The 25,702-nt window shown below is 31.6% G+C and overlaps 1 protein-coding gene and 1 non-coding gene across 2 annotated transcripts in view; both read left to right on the forward strand.

The window, feature by feature from the left end:
* Positions 1-25,702, forward strand: part of LOC118188244 (alpha-catulin-like) — a 723,160-nt gene that overhangs the window by 579,445 nt on the left and 118,013 nt on the right. The window lies entirely within an intron of this gene.
* TRNAP-UGG (transfer RNA proline (anticodon UGG)) lies at positions 6,673-6,744 on the forward strand. The gene has a single exon. It is a non-coding gene; the product is annotated as a tRNA-Pro (tRNA).

A 25,702-nucleotide genomic window follows, 5' to 3' on the forward strand; every position in this document is an offset into this window, starting at 1 on the left:
TGACGAACCAATGATCTTGTTTTTCCTCTGATATTGTAAAGATTATGTTAATTTTCCTAACAGTTAAATATTGAGTTTAAAGTTCCCTTCCTATCGCTTCTTAATTTCAACTTACTACTTCCGGCGAGAACGTAGTTTTAGAATCACGTTTGAATGCAAATTTAAGGAGTAGTATTTAACCGCAAGGTTCTAATGTCTTAGTAAGGGAGAACCAGAGATTCTGGCTAGCACGCGTCCGCCTTTTTAGGCTTCTCTCTCTTAAGCTATTATTACTCTCGGCCGTACTTTGGGAACTTGATAGCTTCGCAGTCAATTAGCGTTAACTCTGTTAGAAGTTTGATAGCTTCGGCTCTATCTTTTTAGTTCAGATTAGTTTAGTTCTTAGTATCTTAAGTTCAAGCCTGAGTGTTGGCTTTATTGTAAAACTCCAAGACGGAGTTCTTTAAACTTTAATTTGGAATAATAAAGGGTCTTTAACACTTTTCGAGTTTCATTCACTGTCTCACGAACTCAATTAGTCGCTTATCAGTTCTTAAGATTCTTCAACTTTAACTGTAACTTAAAAGTACATAGTACAGAATCTTACAATATCATTCCAGATATAGCCAATCAGAGGATGTAAAATGCTGCTGAAAAATTAAGGAGGCGTGGCTAATTCATTCTAAAAATTTTTTCCATCGGAACAACAGGTCAGAATGTTTTTGAACTCTCGACTAGAGAGACCCTCGTTAGCAGTTCCTCACATCACGAGGGCTATAATTCACTTGAAGAACTGTCCTATGCTATCCATGAATTATATATACACTGAAGTGACAAAAGTCATAGGATAGCAATATTCAAATATACAGACAGCAGTAGTATCGCGTAGAAAATGTATAAATGCGAAGTGCTTTGGCAGGGTTTCATTTGTGTTCAAGTTATTCATGTGAAGAGGCTTTGACGTGATTATGGCCGCACGACGAGAATTAACAGACTTTGAACGCGGAATGGTAGTTGGAGCTAGACGCATGGGTCATTCCATTTCGGATATCGTTAGGGAATTCAACATTCCGAGATCCACAGTGTCAAGAGTGTGCCGAGAGTATTTAATTCAGGCATAACATCCCACCATGGACAGCGCAGTGGCCGACCACCTGCACTTAACGACCGAGACCAATGACGTCTGCGTAGAGTTGTCAGTGTTCACAGACAAGCAACACTGCGTCAAATAACCGCAGAAATCAATGTGGGACGTACGAGGGACGTGTCCGTCGTACAATTTGTCTGTGTACAGTGCGGCGAAATTTGTCTTCCTTGGGCTATGCCACCAGAAGACCGACTCGAGTGCCTTTACTGACAACACGACATCGCCTGCTACGACTCTCGTGGGCTCGTGCGCATATCGGTTGGTCCCTAAACGAATGAAAAACCGTGGCTTGGTCAGATGAGTCACGATTTCAGTTGGTAAGAGCTGATGGTAGGGTTCGAGTGTGACCCCATGAAGCCATGGATCCAAGTTGTCAACAAGGCACTGTTCAAGCTGGTGGTGGTTCCATAATGGTCTGGGCTGTTTTACATGGCATGGACTCGATCCTCTGGTGCAACTGAACCGATTATTGACTGGAAATGGGTACCTTCAGCTACTTGGAGATCACTTACAGCCATTCATGGACTTCACGTACTCAAACAACGATGGGATTTTTATGGATGACAATGCGCCATGTCACCGGGCCACAATTGTTCGCGATTGGTTAGAAGAACATTCTGGACAATTCCAGCGAATGATCTGGCCACCTAGATCGCCCGTCATGAATCCCATCGAACATTTATGGGACATCATCGAGAGGTCAATTCGTGCCCAAAAACCTGCACCGTCAACACTTTCACAATTATGGATGTCTATAGAGGCAGCATGGCTCATTATTCCTGCAGGGGACTTCCAACGACTTGTTGAGTCCATGCCGCGTCGAGTTGCTGCACTTCGCCCGGCAAAAGGAGGACCGACAAAATATTACGAGGTATCCCATGACTTTTGTCACTTCAGTGTATATTTGTAAAGAGCTCCTCGTAACTGTAATAAATATGTTTTGAATTCAAAAGTGCAATAAGTATTACGCAACCTCACGAATGTACTAATCATTATAGGGAGTCAGAAGCACTGCCTGCGGCCACATGTATATTAGCTGATGCAATAAGTCGTTGAAAAGTGGGTCTGCCTTAATCCGTATTATGCTTTAAACTTCAATGTCTATATTTTAAAATATTCAGATAGACCAACCTTTTTAGAAAGGAATCTTTTTTAATATTAAGCTGTTTGAGAAATTTATTTTCGTCTTGACTCTTCAGAATCTTATTACTCCCAACTCGAAATAAAATCTTACAGTCCAAATTTTTCTTCGCTTTAATCAATACTTTTTGGAAGGTAAATTCAATTTAAAATATATCCTTCTCATGGGGAGGTTCATCTATATCGAAATCTCTAAATCGTGCAAAAAATTGATAATACATTCTGTTAAGCGATACTCATCTAATAAAAAAATTTCTTTTTCGAAAATGGGATAAATTATTTTTGTACGAAATAAATCAGTTTTGAACGAAATCCATAGATAAATTGGTTGAGTTGCACGAATCGCATTTTTCCTTGTAATTCCGTTCCATTAAAATTAAATTTGCGGTACATATCTATTAAATGGAAAGTGTTTTCGAAGAGGAGCTTGGAAAGCCGATAGTTGCAAAACAACTACAATACTCGAGTAGCTTAACTTGAATTACTATTTAAAGGAAATTTGAGAATCAAAAACACATTCCCTTTCTTCAAACAACAAAATCAATATTTCAAACAATCTAAAACATCCGTAATCTCTCCTTGATTGCGGAAATCCGTAAATCAGTAAATAACAATACATGCATTTACAGAGTGAAATTTTAATTCAAAAACGGGTCCGTTATAAAGTTGGCAGAGTTTTATACTTGTTGTTCACACAAAATTTCTTGTTTTATAGATGCCATGATTTATATGAAGATTTTAATTTGAAGAAAATAGCGCTGTTGAAAGTTCTGGCACTTCTATGCTGAGGAACTGCTATGCAAGCAGTGTTTAGATTTCTCCTGTGATTATTACAGCAAAAGAGAATTTTAATGGCATAGTGCCCGCATAAAGATGCCAGCAGCTTCATTGATGGTTTTTCCTTTAAGGTATACGCCTACATACGACGCAATTTTTTTTTTTTTAAATACATAAAATTTTAATTAAACATACATTTTTTGAGGAAGATGGGATATAAAACTATGAATTTAAATGGGATTTTACAGAACTTTTTACTAATTTTTTAAATATAGGCAATATTTAGTAAAATTTTAGTGAAAATTTTCATTTACGCTAAATCTCCGGTGTCCGCCGATAACATCGCGGCAAAAACATCGTGGACAAAAACGTCGCGGAGAAAACAACGCAAGGCGAAAACGTCGTGCTACAAAACATCGTGGGAGAAAACATCGCAAAGAGAAAACATCGCAGTTCTGAAACATCGTGGCACAAAACATCGTCGTCGAAAATAAAGCGATTCAAAAACATCGCAGTTTAAAAACATCGTCGTCGAAAATATCGTGGTAAAAAATAAAGTAGCTACAAATCATCGCATGACGATAACATCGCAGACATGCTTTTTTCAGGTTTTAATAATTGTAAATGAATATTCCCATAATAATTTGTGAGCGCAAGGTATAAAGAAGGATAAATTTTACTTTCACATTTTTTATTAACTAATAAATTTTTGCTGAAAACGTAAGAAGGGAACTTAAGCATAGAAAATTAAATGTAACTTATAGATTATACTTTTCATGAAATATTACCAGTAAAAACTTTATAAAAATGATTTATTAATGGCCTTTGTAGTTAACTATGTCGGTTTAAAATTCTATTAAGTGCTATAAGTTGCATTAATTTTCAATGCTTAAGTTTCCTTTTTATTTTCTCAGCAAAAATTTATTAATTAATAAAAAATATGAAAGTAAAAATTATCCTTCTTTCCATCTTGCGCTCACAAATCATTATGGGAATATCCATTTACACTTATTAAAGCATGCCTAAAAAAGCATGTCTGCGATGTTATCGTCATGCGATGATTTGTAGATACTTTATTTTTTACCATGATATTTTCGACGACGATGTTTTTAAACTGCGAAGTTTTTGAACCGCTTTATTTTCGACGACGGTGTTTTGTACCACGATGTTTTAGAACTGCGATGTTTTCTCCCACGATGTTTTGTAGCACGACATTTTCGCCTTGCGTTGTTTTCTCCGCGACGTTTTCGTCCACGATGTTTTTGCCGCGATGTTTTCGGCTGTAACCAAATCTCCTATGATATGATAGATTCTAATGAATATATTTCAATAATCTTTACACAGTATATAAATAATATACTTACATGTGTTCTGTCGCAAAAGATTTGCTGTACTTATGAAATTTTTTGAAATATTCCAAACTTATTACAAAAAACTCAAAATTAAAACAAAAAAAGTCCTCTTTTTTTCAAAATACTGTCAATAAAATCAATAAATAAGTACAAAGAGGTAAGATTTTGCTACAGAACACAGCTAAAGGGGAATAAAACATTTTGACAAAATTTCATTTCAATATTCTAAATACATTTTGAGAAATTAACGTAATCGCAATCAAAAGTAACGAAAAATACAGTTTCTCAGAAAATGCATTTAAAGATTTTAATAAAGCATAAAAAATTTTTAGCCACTTTAGACCTTTAAAATTCCTCATATTTGTATGTTAGGCCCTCTTTTGCTTTATTCTGAACTAATTTTGACTTTCTTTTCGCATTTTTCTGGATAACTTCGTTGCTTCTAGAGATTGGCGTTTCGATTTCTGAATTCGCTGTTTGTCTATTCTCATGTAGCTTTCAAGTATAATGGGATTAATTCATATTTCTAGATACCTGAAAATAGGTAAAAGTCCTAAATATCCTGAATTAAATAATAATCAGCAATATGTGAACCTAAAAGCAATGATTTCATTCAGTTGGAGAAAAGTTTCTTAGGTAAAATAGTCCTCAAAAGATTATTAAAACACTCATTATTGCTTTGAGTGTTCCCATGTAGGCATTTTATCAGCAAAGTGTCCCACAGTGGAAGATGTGTTGCTTTTACAGCTTTTATATTGTTTAATAATTAGAAAATAGCTGTTTAGACTTACTGTTTACATTTTTACCACCATTTAAATTCCAACTTCCGGCATCCAAAAATTCACTTCCGGTTTATTATTTATACTATAGCTTCTAGTTATCGTAAAAAACAAAAATGAAGCATTTTTGGAAACCTAAATGTGTGGCCCATAAAATGAATAAATAAAAGAAATTTGAAAATTGTCACCAAAACGACGAATTTAGGGTAAGCACATACCTTTTAAATTAAAAACTAATCTTCATAAGAATGCGGGCATCTGCATGCGACGGCTGTAATGGCAAACAGTGTTCGACGTATACAAAGGCTTCGGCGATTTTATGAAAACTTTATATTTGTGAAGGAGATCCTTTTCTATCTCTCTTCATAATGTTATTATATTACGGTAGCCTCATTCACTTTTATCTTTAGATCCCTCAAGGCCAAATATGCATTATCGAGTTCCCTCGCCTATTTTTTCCGTTTATTTATTTTACCGTCCGAAAATCGAAAGGGAAAAATTATGGGAATAATTTTAATTTCCTTACGTCGAGGTTACAATAAGAACTTAATAAAGGAAAAATAGTCATGGCGAAATTATAGGTAACTATCACAATATTATTTCTTTAAACACTCCATTAAGAATATACAATAATATTAATATTGTTGCGTGCCTACGGGTTCGTTATGAATTGAATGCACAAGTCCGATAAAAAATTAATAAAATTTATTATTATCACAACAAATAAAACAAAATGCTTAAATTTTCACAGATATGCGTACAATATTGCAGTATCTCACAGTAATTATCTTTTAAACTAATCAAACGTTCAACAGAACTGAATTCAAAACATAGAAAGCTAATCCGATTTCACCGCCAATTCGCTACAGTAAAACCACAGTAGTTTTCTAAACAAATTCATAAAACAACTAACTGAATTGAGAGTTTTTAAAATTGTATTAAATTAAATTAGTCGTTAAAATTTAAGTAACTTATAATTAGTAAATAAATTATTAAAATTTCCATGATTTTTTTTTTTTTTTTCGTGAATTATTTCAGAACACATGAAACAGTTGTATGTAATATTTTAAATGAAAAAATTTTATGTTAGCTTTTTAATTAATTAATTTATATTATAAAATATACTGACTTGATGATATGTTTAATTTCAGAATTGAAATTGCATTCCAAATAGTCTTCCACTGGAATATTATACAATCATTTTCTTTTATTGCTATTTCTGTAAATTTTAAATTTCCCTAAGTATATTATTTTTAATTTATAATTTATGGAGCATGAAATGTACTACAAGTTTGTGCCAATGCAATTGAAAGCATTTCTATGTCCATTCCAACAAACTTCTATTGCTCTCAGAATGTGGACATAAATGGGGGGGGGAAACTTGTTTGGAACTTTTACGGCCTCGAAAATGCATGACCCACATACTTCCGTTGCTGACGTCGGATAGTACGCAACATTGTGCTTTTGTAGATAAGACAGGAATAGCTATGATGAACGTGGCTCGGTGGTCTAGGGGTATGATTCTCGCTTTGGGTGCGAGAGGTCCCGGGTTCAAATCCCGGTCGAGCCCTGCTGTAGTGTCTTTTTTTTTCGGGGGGGGATCAAGTAATTTTTTTTAACTTAATTGTGAAATAACGAAAGCAATTTCCACACATAAAAATAACGAAAAATTTTCCTAAATTAAATTTATTTGATGTAACTAATTAGCTCTTTTAATTACAAAATTATTTTTAATTTAAAAAAAGTTCATAATTGTCATTTATATGGAAAGCAAGGATAATGAATCATAAAAATTATAGTAAGTTTAAATTAATACATAAATAATATGATTAAATAAATGAATTTTAAATAAATAAAATTAATAATTAGTTTAAAAAGTATACAGGAATAAATAATTAATAAGATAATAAATAAAATAAAATAATTAATTAAGAATAGCATTAAATAGATAAATTAAAAAGGAACGACATATGATTAAAGCTTATTATTAATAACATATAGTAATAAATAATTAATATGATAACTAAATGAAGCAAAATTTATTAATTCATAGAACTTAAGTGGGATGAATCAAGAAAGTAAAAATGAAACTGTCAAGTCAAGAATATGCATATACTATGCATAAAATTGTCTTATCTAGGATATACAGTTAACAGCGCGCTTGCTTATAAAATATTTTTTCAATGTTTACTGAAAGAGAAATTATATTTTTTCCTAAGATTAAAATTATATTTTTTCCATAAATTCACCAATCACTACGTACGTCCTACTCCAACCCCCAAATTTCGAAATTTTCAAAACATCAACAAAGTTTGTATTTAGAAGAAATTTGTTTAAGTGAAAGAATTTCAAGGAAGAAATATGTGAAATAAATTTTAATTTGCGTATATGTACTTTTATGAGTTGAAATTATTCATTATTTAGTGGCTTAGTAAAATACTGAAATTAAGCAATATTATTTTTACTTTTTATAGAATGTAAAAGGCCTCTGCATTCTAAGGTGCCGCGTGCATTACATTTATTACATTATTATCATTTACAACTACATTTTACGTAAATATTATCCACAAAACTTTTACGTGTGAAAAAATTATTTCTAATTCATGCCTTATTATAATAAAGAAATTAGAGAAAAGGCGAGCATATATTTAGCGTCTTTGCAAATACCCTGAGCTACAGAAAATTTTCGTATATGAAACCAGCTGACATATTTACTTTGGAGGAAGACTATTACACATTCTCTATTACTTTGCAAACATTTTCATTTTAGTGAAAATGGAAACAAATCAGTTTTCAAAATAATGATTACTTTAACACCACACAGTAAATTTTAAATTATAAACTATTTCTCAGAGCCACGCTCAAAAATGTGCATAACGCTAAACATATAACAGCAAAATATATTAATTTTGTTCATTTTAATTCTGAGATAAAAAAAACTCACTATTAATTAATTCAATTTAATTCAAAAAATAAAACAGAAATTTTCTTTCCCTTTAGCTCAAAAAGGACGTTAAAATTTAAAAAAAAAAAATAGCTTTCATTTTCTTTAGCGCAAAAGGGATGTTACTCCCGAACTCGTTTGACTCGAAACTGCATTTTGCGTCGAAACACTTAAATGCGTTGCATCACTTTTGAAATTGTTGCCACAAAATATTATCGCCCTGTATTAGCTTTAAAGAAATTAAATAATGAGGAATCTGCATGAATGTATGTATGTTTCTTGCATTGTGAAAAACAACGGTACCTAGAGCCATCAAATGTTGAATAACATGTTCCGCCATCCAAGGGCCCCTGAAAGACGGAATTTTGAATTTCGAATATGTTTATTATCTATTTCATGTTTTATAAAACTTTGACGAATTTTGGTATAACACGCTCAACGATTTCAAAGCAAGCAGCGGCAACACTGTACGGTATATAAAATTTCTATCTCCAGCGCGTGAGATTCTCTATTGGAAAAACTTAAAAATATGGTGTTTTAAGATTTTGCTGTTGAATCGAATTTTATGTGTAATAAGTGCGAAGAACATGATATTTAATAAATAAAGTACACACAAAAAATTTTAATATAAAAATGCAAAGAAAAATTTTGCAAAGCCATCTTAGTAAGAAAGCTGAACATTGATATGATAAACTGAGAAAAGACTACAAAAAGCAGAAAAATATATGCCAAGACTTAACGCTGCATGAGGAATTGTAAACGTACACTGCTATACTGCTTTTTAAATTTTTGTAAATTTGTTGTTGAATTGTATATGGCGTAAGTGCGAAGAAAATGATGCTTAATAATAAAGCTAATAGGACAAAAATAAATAAAGAGTTTAATAGGAGTGAGTGTAGCAGACTGGTAGACTGAGTGTTCAGCGATAGCGTAAAAAATCTTAATCAACCCTTTTAGACTACCGTTAAAATCTGAAACCATTCAGATTTTATTTATTTATTTAATTTTAACCGAATCTCTTACCGTCTGACTCTTAATTCAGTTAAAGTGAAGCCCATAAAGTTGAATTCCATGTTAGTTCCTCTCAAGGTAAACAAAATATGTATAAATAATTTCCGCTTTAAAAATGTGCAAGCCATGTTTTCTACTATGCTTCCAATTATCTTTTGCTGTTTCAGCTCTATGCCAACGCAGAATGCAGAATATTTTTGGGTTGGCCCATAATTAAAATTACAACTTAAAAAAATCTGAAATGTTTCAGATTTTAAATTACGTCCAAAGAAACGATTTTTTAACGTTTTGTGTGTTACCTTTATTTATTAAATATCATGTTCTTTGTACTTAAACCATAAAATTCAGTTCAATAGCAATGTCGCAAAATAACTTTAAAATGAGCATATCCTTAGAATTTTCGATACACAGTTCGGCGCGCTGGAGATAAAAAGGTCCCCCCCCCCCCCGCGTAGAGTGTTGCCATTGCCCGCTTTGAAATCCTTTTGTTTGTTAATCAAAAATTCGTTAAAGTTTAACAAAATATGAAATCGATAATAAAACAAATTCCAAATTTGAAATTTGCGCTTCCACATGCCCATATTCGCAGGAGGATTACGTCATTCAAAATTCGATGGCTCTATGGACCGTTGTTTTATCACAATGCTAGAAAGAGACATACATTTATACAGATTTTTCATTATTTAATTTCTTCAAATATAATGCAGGACTCTAACATTTTGTGGCAACAGTTTGAAAAGTGAAACGGAAATTTATAGTTGTTCAACGCAAAATCGCAAACCAAAAACAATAGATCTTCAGGGACAAAGCCCCTTTGGACTGATAATTTTTTGGAAGAATGTAAGATTCTTCTAGTAGAATAAAACATTCTCTTAAAATTTATGTTTCCTGTTTATTTATTTATTTCATTGAAATTTGGAATCAAGTTCAAAGCACAAAAATAATTTGTATGCTTTAATGGTTTCTCAGTTTTAAAACTTCATAATTTATTAATAAAAATTATTTGCAGAATGTTTTGAAATGATTGCAGTCAAAAATCAAAATCGTTCCAGGTCACAAGTTATTAATCAGATATGCCATAGCTTCAGATGATGACAATATTAGTTTCATGGTAACTTTTAGTGTTATATAAAGTTACTTTATATGCAAATATAAGTTACTTTAATTTCTGTACAAATCCTTTAATGGTTTCTCAGTTTTAAAACTTCATAATTTATTAATAAAAATTATTTACAGAATGTTTTGAAATGATTGCAGTCAAAAATCAAAATCGTTCCAGGTCACAAGTTATTAATCAGATATGCCATAGCTTCAGATGATGACAATATTAGTTTCATGGTAACTTTTAGTGTTATATAAAGTTACTTTATATGCAAATATAAGTTACTTTAATTTCTGTACAAATCCCGTAGAAAAGCTATTCTAATTTTATTGTTAATTATAACATTAGTTAAAGTTTTGAAAGTCTATCTTACAAGAATATTACTTCAATCAACACAATAATAATTCGGACCGCCTGAAAACTAGAATCATGAACTAGAAATGAAAATGTTTTATCTGTGTGGAATGAACTTAAGCGTCTGAACGATACAATTCGCCAACAGAAACTGCTTTCTGAATAATTTTGATTTCAGAGGAACAGAAAATGTGAATTTTTGGCCAGTAATTTTAGTCAACAGAAGATTTATGTTTTCCTTTTTCTTAACTCATACTCCTTAGTGCAAAATTTCGAGGCTTTCTTAGTTTGGCCACAGTATATTAATCATTTCCGGAAATATAGTATTTCTTGCCAATGTGACTTCATATGCATTGGTGAAACTAAGAGAAGTTTGAAATTTCGCATTAAGAAATACGAGATAGTTATATGTTAAGAAAAAAGAAATGCATGAATCCTCTACTATCTAACATTGTTGGTCAAAAATCACATTTTTCTTTTCCCTAAAGATTAGTATTTCATAGTTTTTTTTTTTTTTTTTTTTTTTTTTTTTGTCAATAGATGGCGCCAATGAATTTGATTGGAACTTTCTGTAATTTTTCGTCCATTGTTATCGCGTGAGCACATATTTCCAGTTCGTCATTTTCACTCTTGCACTAAATAAAAAAGGCTCTGTTTAATTTTTGAAATTAGGCCTACAAAGTTAAAAAATTCTTTTCACCAGAGGTGCCAGTTTATCAAGCACAGAAATCAGGAAAATTTTTCTTTAATTTAGAATAATTTTCTCAGCGATTAAAAATAATTCTTAAAAATAGAAAAAAAAATTGTTTTTATTAATGTCCCTGTTTAAAAACATTTGATTTTTAACCAAGCAAAATCGAATATGTCATTACCGGAAATTTATTTGAAATTAAAAATCATAAATGTTATAAATTATAAATGCTGTCCAACACTAAACAGTGTTCTCATGACAGTAGTAAGAGGACAATAAATTTTTGCTAATTACGAAAAATATACAAATTGCATTTTTTTTTTCGGGGGGGGGGACAATTTTCGGCTAATGTAATTGATAGTAGATTATTTTTTCTTCATTTTGTAATTATGTTGACATTGTTTGTTCTAACCGCTTTGAAGCAGATTTATTTCTGGAATGAATTTTAGCTATTATTTTGAATTATTGGCTTCGACCTCTTTGCTGCCAGCGTATCATACATGATGATGCTCAGTTTCCTTCCGTGAACCCACCTTATCAAATGTGATACAGGAGCAAAGTATCATTGACGACTCACCGTATCTTATTTGATACGCTAAAACGGAACGTTTTATTTCAAACTTTAAATGCGCATAAATTAAGTAAGAATGCTTCGAAAACTTACTGAATAGAATCTCTAAAATATTAGCATTATTATGACATATATTACGTATTATTTTATTTTACGGATGTAAAATGCGTGACACTAACAACGCGTGTTCATAATTTAGAAACGTTTCCCGCAGTCTAAGGGACTTAACTGTTTTAGAAGTAAATACGGCAGTAGGATGTAATAAGCACTGATATTTAAATCCTTAAGTTTTTAACTTCATTATTGTACAGAAATAATTTAAATATAGTACTATAATCATTGTTACTTATATTACACTTATTCTGAATTTTTATTTTAAGGATTAGAATTTTCTGATTGTACTATAAGAAATATTATTTAAATAACATATGCAAGAATCCAAACATTTAGATAAAATATAGGTTTTAGAGGAATTATTTTTTAATGTTAGGCTTAAATGCAAAATGCACTCAGGCACACAGTTCGTTCAGCACTTCAAAGTCAGGGACATGTAGGGGGGGATTCATTCTTAAATGTATATATATAAAGTAAAGTAAAAAGTATTGTAACTAAACAGACAAAAGAAATTTTAAAAAAGGATAATGATATTGCGATTGTTAAAATTATAAATTATTTTGCAATTGCTAAAATTACAAAAATTGTTTTGCATTTAATATAATTATATAAATTATAAAAATAGAAATGGACTGTCAGTAAAGATGGCAAACTAAACTTTTAATTTAAAAAAAACAAATGAAATATAAGTAAAAATACAGATGGAAAAGATGTATTATCACTCCTTGACTTTTAGTTTATCAAGAGGACGTCAGTTCATTGGGTAACAACACCTCTTTTCTTTTCCTGCGGAACCTTTTTTTTTTTTTTTTTTTTTTTTTTTTGTGCGTTTAAAATTAACCAAGGTACCAAATAAATAAATAAATAAACGTTTTAGCTAAGTTTTTAACTTAACAAACAATTTTTAGCTTTAGTCCGCAAATTAAAAGTGCATCCTACAAAAAAAAATCTCTGCACTTCAATTTTCATTAAAGTGTTAAATGCAATGTATAATTTTTTTAATAAACCATACAAAAGCTACACGGCATAAACTATATAAAACTTTATATGTTACTTTATGTTAGTAAAATAAATAAACTAATAATTCGCGTGAATTTGCCTGTTTAGTTATAATTATTTTTAGTTTACATTATTTATTAATTAAATGAATTTTTAAGTTCCTTTTACATTATTTGCTGTAATTTATATATATATATATATATTCCGCTTTATGGTTTCAAGTCGATGAGTAAATAATAGCACAGAGATTAAGTGAGAAATCGTAATTTCTTCGAAGGAAATATAATAATAGTTGTGAAAGTTTTATCAATTTTTTCCAAATTATTATCGTTTCTTCCTCTTTCTGCTTAGATACGTCTGTCGCATATACGTTTAAACTGCATATTTCTTTAGTCTTTAATGAATCTGTTATTAAATATGTATTTTTAAAATCAATTGTGTGTTATTAATGCTAAAACTTTTCAAACCAAAGACTTTTTCGAGGGTTCTAGGACATTTCGCTGTCGCCATTGCACCGTGGCCATTTCGTCGTCGAGATATTTCGCCGTCCGTCCAATTCGTCGTCAAAGACATATTTTTCTTTATATGACTGTATTATATCTCGTCGTATTATACTAAATTTATTTAGTTTAATAACTGTGTTTATTTTTTGTATACGTAACAAAGGTTCCTTATAATATATATAGTTGTTTACAAATTGGAGATGTAAAGAAATTGCACATAGTTGTTTACAAATATGAGATACAAAGAAATTACACATAATTAGTTAGAAAATTATGTCAGTATCAAAGAGAACTTGGGCTAAACCTCTGATATAACAGAAGTTGTATTATCGATTTCAAAATCATGCAGGGACAATTTTTACACGATTCGTCAAAATTTTAATCGGTAGTTCAGAGAAAACACTCATGCAAGCAGGAAATTCTCATTTTTATGAAAACTGAATTGAAAACGGAATTATTTTGGAATCTTATTAGCACACTACTCTCTTAAAATTAATATGTCATGCGTAACGATGTATTTGTGTAAAATTGTATACAAAACCATTGTATATATTATTCAAAAGCTTTTGATGCGAGGAATTTGGTAAACAATAAATGTCAACAAACTATCTGGTTCTAGTTAGAAAGTTGTTTATGCAATTTATTTAAAGTAGCACTTGCAAGAAATTGGAAAAGGTATTTTTTCTTTTAAAATTTTAGACAGCCAGAAGATAGCCAGAGGTATACAATATAGGTGAACAAAATTATTCAATTAAATAAACTTAATAATATAATATGGCAAGATATAATATAGACATATAAAGAAAAAAATATCTCTTAAATATAGGTAAATAGAATTAATAAACTAATCAACTTAATATAATTCGTCAAGATATAATTCAGTCATGTAAAGAAAATTTTAAACATATTTTTCTTTACATGATCTGTGAAAATTTTGAAAATATAACGCTGATTTTTGTTGTTTGACTTCTGAATGAGTATTTGTTCGGCGTGTTATTGTGTCTTAATTATTAGAAAAATATGTATTGACGGCAAAACGTCTCAACAGCGAAACGTCCCGACGGCGAAACTGCCACAGCGAATAGTCCCATTCCCTTTTCGAGCTATTAGCATAACTTTTGCACCACTAAAAATGTAAGTACCCATACATTTCCAGATGCAGTCAAAAATCTCTAGAGTGAGCCCTTGGATATAGCGAACGAACCTCTTGGCCCCGCCCAATTTCCTGTTGACTTGATATCACTTTTTACGGCTATAGTTAACTTCCAAAGGTATAAAAATCGGATATAACGAACGAGCTTTGTGGAATCTCGGAATGAAAATTTTTTGTATTTTTCAAACTTTTTCTCATAGATTCTGCAATTTTCAACTGTACGCTATTAATCCGCAAATTCATTTTGTTCAGGTAGAGTTCAGGTTCAGTTCCATAATACAAACAAACATTTTTGTATTATGGAACTTTTTGTCTCTGTGTTCTAAACAAAAGCTATGCGAGGTAAGTGTAGTACACTCAATTCAGTACCGTTTAGCCCTATCATGGTCTATGCTTCACGCATACGATCGGAGATCTGCTATGTTACGTACCGACCCAAACAGCTTGAATGGATTTTTTGATATCATTCGAATTCTTTCATTGAGCTGACAGACAGCTCTTAACGACCAAGACTTTTATGCTAAGTGACTTCCTTGATAAACTGTGTATGTATAATGAGACTGAAAAACAACGAAGAAGAAATTTAGTAAGTTCACATCATAATAATCTTAATTAAATTTTAATAAATTTTCTTAAAATTTATGTTAGCATTAACATCTTTCGGAAATACTGCAAGCTGATTAATTTTTCCGTGTGGATCCTCAATCAGTTTTCGCACTATTTTGTGAAATGATCCATTTCCCCGCTCATTAGATCGTGTATAGCAAAGGAAATTTTGGGTCCCTTGAAACCAATCGCATCCGAGTTCAACTATATACCCAATGAAAATAATTATTTGTCTTTGTTATGAATAATGCATTATTCAGTAAAATAAATCAAAGCGAAACCTGATATATATATATGTGTGTGTATTTTAAATACTTTATTAACTTTTCTTTGTCCCTTTTTTTTTCCGCAAACGGAATATTAAATCAACAAAGGTATTTCTTTTAATTATTCATATAATTTCCATCCCTTTCTCATTTTTACAAAGGAAATTTTATTATGAATGCATTCATTCTGAGAGTGTTTGACTTACGGGAACACAAACAAGAATTCCTAAGTAACCGCTAACAAATGAATGGGTGAAGTTTCCGGACAGCAAAAACCATAGCAACGGAAACATTTTTCTTGTTTTGGGCTTTCAAAACAGACTCTTTCATTCCGGCCTTTCTCATTTGCGAGATTAAATTTTCTGTCTCCTTTATTAACATCGCTCATAATTGAAGTTTTTAATTAAAATGCTCGCTAATTGCATAATAAGAGAGAGAAGTCATTCAGATATGCAAGTTATGTTTGAAGGTATTTTATCACTTTGTACTTGGAATGAATTTTTCAAACGATTGCAGGCAAAATGTTGATTGTATTAAAATAACTTACATTAAAAAAGAGTTATTGAATAAAATTGCTGTAGGCTAGCTCTTTTTTTTTTTATTTTTTGTAACCTTGTTCACAATTTAATTAGCATTTTCATTCTAGCGTTAACGAAGATATTTTTTTTTTAATCCCGCTGAGAAATTAACTCATTTTGCAGGAATAATCATATAAAGGAAGATGAGGAAAATCTCATTTTCATACTCAAGTCTTATCTTCGTGACCTAGATCAAACAGAAAACAATATTTGTAACAAAACTATTCTTTTATTACTTCCTTGTACGAAGTAAAAAAGAAATATTGTAATCGCCAAAAATTTTCAGGCATCATATTTCAACGAAAATATCCATTTTGACCGCTATCGAATGCAATTTAATGATGTTTTTGCGTAATATCTCTATGTAAGGACAGAATAAAAGACACTGCTTTAAAATGAATTCTAAAGAGAATATTTCGGGGCGTCTGTAAGTTTGTACGTAAGTATCTCACATAACTCAAAAACGAGTAGCCTCAGAACGTTGAAATTTTGTACATAGGACTGCTATAACATGTAGCAACACCTCGTATTTTAGTTGCAATCGGCCGCACCAAACGTATACCACTCTGTTAACCGGCTCAGTGATCTCAGTTTCTTTACTCTTATACGTTTGAAAGTTGAGCATTTTTTGCTTTAAAAATGATTGAATTTTGTTGTTCTTATCTTCCGGTTAAGGTTTTTGTACCTTTAGTAAATCTGCATGCAATATTTTTAGAATTATCACCAATTTAAAAGTTGTTTAAGTGCAGTTAAGCCTAATTATTTTTGCGATGGTGGCCATGTTTGTTTGCATATAAAACTTGGCAAAATAGCGGATTTGTTGCCAATCTAGAGAAACTAAGCTTCGGAACAACAAAAATAACGCCTTCTTTTATTGTTGCGAATTACATCATGTTTAATCCATTCTGAAATTTATTCGAGGAAATAAATGTTTAAGATTTACTTCGTAATTTTTAATATAGATATTTGAGTTTTTATGTATTTTTGCCTTGTCGGGAAGTGAGAACTGAATTAATTGAATGAGAAATACTGAATCGTTTGTGAAAAACTGTTTCTTTTTTGTTTTGCTTGCTTAATTTCTTTTATACATCGTTTTAGATTTATTATAATATTTGAATAGAACATATGGCAACGATTAGATAATTCTTCAAATGATATAAATTTATATGCATTCTGAGATATAATATGAACGCAATATAACGCTGTTAAGTGAACCTATCGCCAGAGTGTCGCTATGATAGACACATATAGTGAATTTTATGGAGTGCATTTATTCTATTGTGGTTTATGCACTATCGACGAAGTAGATTTAATTCAATCCAATAAGTTTAAATGAAATGCAAGAAAAAATGCATGTAATTTAATATTCCGTACAAGGAAGTCATGTGGTGTACATATTAGATTTTTTTTGTTTTTGTTTTTGTTTTTGTTTTTGTTTAATATGCAGCGGATCCTCTTACAGCAGCCGACTCAGAAAGTAATCGTTATTATTGAGAACGTAAATAAACATCGGTACTGAGTATCAACTTTCTGATAGCGAACACTTACGAAATTAATATGCAAAAATAAGTGGCTGTCTTAGAGAGAACATGGTTTGAATGTAACAATGATCATGATTTGAATCTTATCTGATATCCGTCAGTTATGCCAAGTCAATTCGTTTTCATAGCTTTTTGATTCTTTATTTGCTAAGAATTAAATCTGCATAAGTAGCTGCATTGCCTACTCATTGCAATGTAAAATTCATTGACGTGGATGCAGATTGTCCTTGGAAAGAAAATGTCAGCAAGTTATACTTTTGCTGTTGGTTTAAGTTGATTAATTAGATACGAAAAAAGCATTAGAGAATATCCGCCTAAGTAATAGTAACGTCTTTATGAAGGTGCTTCATGGGACATTTTAACAGTCGCATATCCCCCAGAATAGGACATATGAATTGGCGTACTCACCCGCAGTATTTTCAGTCATAGTCTTTCAAGCATAATTTGCCAATGATGTACAATGTCGTTTTACGATAAAGTGCATTTTTGACAAGTGGGATCATTCATGAATATTGATTATTGCATAAGTAATATGATGCATAACACGAGAATATTACACCACTAACATGCAGTGTTTTCGTGTCACAAGTCTGTAGTTCGTTAAAGCTGCTTATAATTTTCATGTAGTGGTACAAATATTCCTGACAGATAAAGTGGAAGCACCCAACAAACGCCAACGTTAAGCGTTTTATACGGTTTATACTGAAGTACTCTACAAAAGCGTCCCTCACCTTAGGCAGATAGTCCTCGTATGCTTTGCCATAATCAAACAAACCAAACCAACCAACAAAAGTTATTAGCAACAATTACTCAAAAATCCAAAACTGCACAAACTAAGTGTAGCAAATAGTCACAGTTCTTGAGACAGGTGATACAATGCAGTACAACGTGGCACGAATTCGCCAGCATATGTATGTCAGCTCCAAAACATGCGCAGTATGGGTTCTGTCCACAATAGAATACTTCAAACGTCACAGGTATTTATTGCAGAATATAAAATTTTGCGGCTGTTTTGTTCACATGTTTGATCGCCACTCAAAGCTTCGTCGCGATCGTCATTGGAAAGTTCGATAAATTTCTTTGTAAGAAACAATTGGCTAGTATTTACGTTGTATATAACCGAAAACATATTGGAATCTGCAGGTCTTCCTTTTAGTCATATGCCTAACCTATACCGGTTAGGTGGACTAGGGGCTGCGCCCGTTAATAATAATAATAAGGGAAAACATATTAAACAAGCTTGTCCATTAGTTACAAATGGAGTCACAGCGAATGTATCTGTATCATATTACTGAACCTTATTAAAAAGCTACAAAAAGCAATTAATCAAAAGAGATACTTTTTTCCTTAGAAATTTATGCATTTCATACTTCTTTCTATTAAGGATTGAAATTCAAATATTAAAAGATTTTGTCTTCCTTTCCCTCAAAAGCTGCATTAATTCTAATTAAGCTCCCTTGAATTCGTTAATAGAACCAAATATTATAAAGGTTATTAAAGCCTCTCAACTAAGATAGCTGGGCCATATATACAGATATAGAGATGAAAACTCAGTGAAGAAACTGATATTCCAAAGACCAAAGGGAAGGGGAAAGAGAGGAAGGCGACGAACAAGGTGGCTATACAATGTTTGAAAAAGTGGTTAAAGAAAGTTGATGTCAATAGGTGGAAGATGTGGCGTTGGATGTGTCAAGATAGCAGAAGCTGACTGAGAGACAGCCTTAGCCGGAAATCGACTACAGAAAGTAAGAAGAAGAAGAATTAGTTAATTCTGTTATTGTATTATATAATATAAACCTTATGCATTGTAATTTCTAGGTTTAACGGTGGTTTTCCAATTTTTGTAAAAGTACTTTACATGTACGAATATTACCTCTTGGTGAACTATGAGCAAATTCGATGAAATTAAATGAGATAATTTTTTGATTGTTTGGTGTAAGGTATGAGATAAATAATCTTCGTTAATCACTATAAAATCATTAATTCCATAGATGAATATTAAGCTGACCAAAGCGGAGGTGGATTTTTAAATGCAAAAACCTGTTGCTTTCTAGTAACGTTGCATTGGTCTGTATTCCGCATTAGTGCAGTGAGAGGTCACTGTAAAACCTCTTGACATTATTTTCTAGTAATGCAAGCACTATTTCTAGTAATAAACACACTTGCATTACTAGTCTGCTACTTTTCAATTTATTCTTCTACCAAAATATCGTATATAAACAAGCTGTCGATTTCAGGATATGTTTTTGTGCTTTCCGAAGAAAAATATTCTTATTCCATAATTTCAAAACGTTTTGAAATGCATGGCATTAAAATTTCTAACTAGAATATAAGCAAAATTATTAACCAGAAAAGAAAAAGCCATCAATCATTGCTTCTACGTGATAAGAAGATTCAAAACGAATTCCCGATAAACGGTAAGAACTCTTTTTAATGTTTCTAAAGTTAAACCTTTGATAGCAAGACAAAATCCGCCGATCCAGAAATCAATTGCAAAGTCTTTAAGTGAATCTGTAGCAACAATAAATAAAATAATAAAATGATATTTAAGCTTAGAAAAGCTAAAAAACATAATATTCACCAGCTTTTGCCAAGGCATGTGGTTCAAGCCGGAGCAATATGAAGAACCCTGAATGAAAGCTATTTAGGAGGACATAAATAGAAATACACTGGGATCCTTGATGAAGCATGAATTTACCTAAATGACTGTAAAAAATAAAACAAACAAAAAAGAAAAACTTCCAATTTATTGTCGAAAAAGAAGACAAAAAAATTGCACAAACCTGGTTGCATCAAGCCATAGAAAGTTTCAGTAAAGGGTTGATGATTGTAGCAACATTTTCTTACAATGAGAAAAACTTCACCAAGACAAAGCAACGAGTCACACTTCGAAACGCAACACTTCATACATTGAGAAGATGAAGACTGTTACTGGTATTGCGTGCGTACCTTTTCAACGTATTCCTGTGAAGTCCCCTGATGTTTGACCTATGAAAGGGCAAAACCACCATGATTAATGGACTCTGGAAATTTGGAAAAAGGAATGGAAATCCATATCCCTGGCAAACCCCCGGGGTTGACGTAGAGTACTCTGTGAAGTGCTGGCTAGGATTTGTACCAAGGTAATCTCGGCCACGGGGGTATAATATTTATGAACTTAATGGTTCCCGATGGTTCATGCGTTAAGTCCTATACTCACTCTTCATGGGCCGGGAGGTGTAATTCCTCATCCACCAGGGTATTGGTAGCCAAATAGCAAACTGGACCGTTGAGAGTCTGGTCACTGCTATCCTTGGTGTTCTATGTAAAGCCTAATGAGTGGGGCATCCCGTGTAGTGCAGGTAGGTAGCCATAATGAACGGCCAGTCATCGCTCCAAGTTCTCATGCCCGCGCCACCGTGGTCTCGGTCTGGTCGGGATGGTGGCTCTGACTGGCCCGTGTGTAGAGGTGGGAAAGGAGCCTAAAAATTATTGGTGTCTCGGGGATGTGGGATCCCTGGGCCCAGCAGGAGTGTTTAAAGTCATCTTTTGTGTGACTCCAACTGTACTTCGTGCCAGCCCCCGAATGGGATTCAGTTCACAGTCGGCGGTATAAATGCAGTTGTAGTATATCCCTGGCATATTTGCGGAAAGCCCTTCTATGAAAATCACGATGCAGACTTATAGCCCTTCCCCCACCAGAAAAAAGATAAAAGGCTATCAGATCGAAAATTTAGAAAAATATTCTTTAAATTTTAAACATTAATTAAAGGACCCCGAAATCCTTCTAAAACTGTGTAAACACCCTCTGTAGTTTGGGGTATTGCTTGAACCTGTTCTTCGCATAAGGAAATAAGATTTACCTTAGTAGCAGCAGCAGAAACCAGACTTGTAAATTTGATTAATAATATCCCAGGGAAAGGAGTCTAAAAGAAAAAGATCCAAATAATCACGTGTATTCTTGTTGCTTAGCTCTGTAGGAAAGAAAAATATCACAGACTTCTCTGGATTCTGTAAATTAATGAGACTAGAGTTATATTTAATTTTAATATATATTACTTTTTAAAAGCTTACTATTTTGCTTATAAAAAGCTCTTTCTATTGGTATATGATGCAAGCATTAAGATCATAGCTACATATATTAAGATCTAAAAGAAACACCTCTTTGATAATTGTAAGTAATATAACTAAATCATTTTTTAAGTTCTGATTGTATTTGTAAGCTTTGTTTCATTAAAGAGAAATCTGAATGATTTGTAATGTTTTTGGCTCATTAGCAGATTATGACCTGAAAAATGCGGTATAGTTGTCTTTCACTTGGCTTCAAAAATCGCTTCGATCAAAATAACAAATCGTCAGTTATGGTAAAGTAAAATTGTTCATCAGTCTTCCAAACAGTAACGAAACAATATTTATCAGTATAATAAAATGAGTCGTTTAAGAACAAATTGCAACCCATAATATTTTGATATTTTTCAATAACCTTGTTATATCGAAAAATGCACAACATAACCTTACGCATAAGCTTGTTATATTGTATAACGAACATGCGATCATGGTTTTAAGAGTTTTATTATATAACAATAATCCAGTTTTTTGTAACCCAATGAAGTAATTAAGGGCATTACTTTTATTTAAAAAAGGAAACTAACGGTAGGTAAATCCGTACTGTATTTTCCAGGACAGAAACTTTTTTTCAACGACTCGAAATCTTTAAAATAAATGTATCCAACACTTCTTAACCAGTCTTCTTTTAACCAGCCGTATTTTCATCAAAGGTTTCTTCGACGAATCCAATTTCCTTTGTCAATTTTAAGCAAAAATATAGTGCATTGTGTTCTATCACAACATATTCCTTTCGAAAAAATAAATTAAGACTAGAGCTAATAATATTTTTAAAATTGAAAATTGTTCAACATTTAATTATTAAATAGAGTTTAATAAATATTTATATACAATGAATATAATACTTACTAGTTAAATCTGATTTATAAACTTCGGGTATAAACGCTATTTTGTATTCTTTTCGCATTAACCGGCCATTTATGTTCTACGGTATTTCTCCCGCCTTCTGGGCATGCCTTCGTGATGTAGTGGTCTGCACGCTGGGCGCATATTTCAGAGGTCCGTGGCTCATTTTTCATCTTTCCTGCTACTAAATTACCTAATGTTTCTATCACTGGCGCCCGAACTAAAAAGATGATGATTCTTCACACCCAGGATTTGGCGATTGGGTCATCTAAAACAAAAACTCCAGTCGCCATTTAAAAGGGGGAGTATGTAAGGTATTTCTCACGCCTTATGGGCATGCTTTCGTGGTGTGGTGGTCTGCACGCTGGGCGCGTATTCCGAGGTGCGCGGTTCGATTCCGATTCCTGGCGAAGGCGGTTGCTCATTTTTCATCTTTCCTGCTTCCAAATTACCTAATGTCTATACAAGGCATAATGTGAGTAATAAAATCGAAATATGGAAAAAACATTGGCATGTCATTTCAGAAAAAGTCCGATTTTGTGTCAAAATACCTATCAATGTATCCAGCCTAATGTAAGGTTCTATAGAATGTATCCAGCCAAATGTGAGGTCCCTACAGGCCGCTTAGTCAGCACGAAAACGTTCTTTAATCAGTACTGGTTCGATCACCAATAAGAAAGTATGTACATCATTAAATTTCTCATCACATAACAACAATTTCCATTTTTTACTTTCTTAAAGTGCAAGATCTAAATAATTGATGACTAGTTATTTTACTATTATATATATGCTAAGAAATAAATGCTGATAATAAATCATTCATTCATTTATTCGATTTTAAAATTTTGCACAAAAAACGGCAAAAATTGCACTCGGTTATTTGTGATAGTAAATGATTACGTGTAAAACTCAATCTTTAACACTATTTATTAATTTGTTTTAAATAATTTTTTAAAAAGAATAATGTATAAGTTCAATTAAGCATTCGACTTGTTTATCGATAGCAAAATCATTAGTAACCGAAAATATTATGTTCAGTTTGCATTAAGTGGATTAATCGTAACTCATTTCTCATTTGTCTAAAATCCGCTATTCAGTTCCCAGTCGCTTCAGAAACATATTCGATATTTGTCGTTAAAATTAAATTTTTAAAAGATCGAATACTTTTAAAATGCCAAAATATACCAAAAATATCAAAACTCAATTTAAAACATTTATAACTGGTTTATGAAGGGAAAATTTTATATTCGTATTTCTGCATTTCTCTTCGCTTAATTTGCTCTTTTACTTTATCTTCCAAATATTAAAATAGTTTATATAAAATAACAAAAAATTCTTCGTTAGCGACATAAAACTCTAATATATTCTCCGCGCAACATTATTGATAAACAAATCACAATTTTTAGTCGATTTTTTTCCAAATTAGAAAAATAACGTATAATTAGAATTGCCTAGTTAAAAAAATCGACTAAAATTCTAAAATTAAAACAAATTTTTAAAATTTACATTTTTGAGAAAAGAAGGTATAATAACTTTATAATCCCGAAAATGCGCATAATTTTCTTAGTATTAATAAAAAATATGCATAAATATATTTACAGGTTACAATTTGCAAGTAAGCATGATTATATATTTTATCTATATTGAGTAGATAATGATCATAACTTTAATTAAATAATGGAAAGTAAAGAATTTAAAATTTCATACGATTTCAAATTTAATTATAATTTTAAAGTTGTTATGCCAGGAGCACAATAATTTCCCATTTTATACAGATACTATATTTGCAAAAGTAATCAGAATCTCTTGAACTTCTAATCCACCAGTTCAAAGAAATCATGCACTCAAGCATTGAAACTATATTTTTATGAAATTTTAACTGGAAAAGAAATTACCTTAGAAATGTGCAAGCGCATTACTTTTCTTAAATTAATAAATGTGATAAGTTATCTAATCTCTCAAACGCGTAACTATATATTGAGAAAATATATATTATTATTTATTATACATCATTGTTTAAGTATCATGTTAGTTATTAGTCCAAAGGGCTTTGTCCCAGAAGGATATTGTTTTCGTTTTGCGATTTTGCGTTGAATCAATATAAATGTCCGTTTCACTTTTCAAACTGTTGCCACCCAATGTTAGAGTCCTGCATTATATTTGAAGAAATTAAATAATGAAAAATCTGCATAAATGTATGTATATTTCTCGCATTGTGATAAAACAACCATCGAATTTCGAATGATTTAATCCTACTGCGTGGAAGCCCAAATTTGAAATTTGGAATTTATTTGATGATCGATTTCATATTTTGTAAAACTTTAACGAATTTTTGAGTAACAAACTCAACGATTTGAAAGCGAACAATGGCAACAATTTACGGGGGGAAAGGAAAACTTTTTTATCTTCAGCGCACGGAACTGAGTATCGCAAATTCTAAAAATAGGCTCATTTTAAAATTATTTTGCGACATTGCTATTGAACTGAAATTTATGGTTTAAGTGCGAAGAACATGATATTTAATAAACAAAGGTAGCACACAAAGCGTTAAAAAAACGCCACTTTCGACGCAATTTAAAATCCGAAACCTTTCAGATTTTTTTTCTATTTATTTTTATTATAATTTCTTTATAATAGAAAATAAATGGAAAAAATTATAATAAAAAAATCTATATTTTATATGAAATTGATAATTATCACTCGTGCTTATTTGCAAAAACGTTTATATTAATTTTTACAAATTTTATGTAAGATATTTAAGACCATTTTTTGAAAATTTTCAGAATTTTTTTAGAACCAAGAAAACAAAAATTTCCTTTTTCGTCAGAAATTTGAAATTTTCGAAAATTAATTCCGTAGAATGAGAGTATTATAAATAGGATTATCAGAAAAGAATCAGAAAATATGTCGTAAAAAAAAAATGTTAATTTTTTTTCCACAGATGTTCGATATGACTTCCTTTAGTGAAAAATATAATATCATTGCAACATTCTTGCAATGATATTATATTTTTCACTATATTTCAACATTTGCCATTTCTTGCCAGACACATTGTAATGCCTCCCTATTAACTGTTTTTAAAGCATCATAAATGCTTTCACTTCAAGCAAATTTGTAGACAAAGGTGGTATCGACAGAAGATCTT

This window comes from Stegodyphus dumicola, chromosome 6 (assembly GCF_044657685.1).
Source record: "Stegodyphus dumicola isolate Sdum_Otavi_A_Nest chromosome 6, ASM4465768v1".
Lineage (NCBI taxonomy): Eukaryota > Metazoa > Arthropoda > Arachnida > Araneae > Eresidae > Stegodyphus > Stegodyphus dumicola.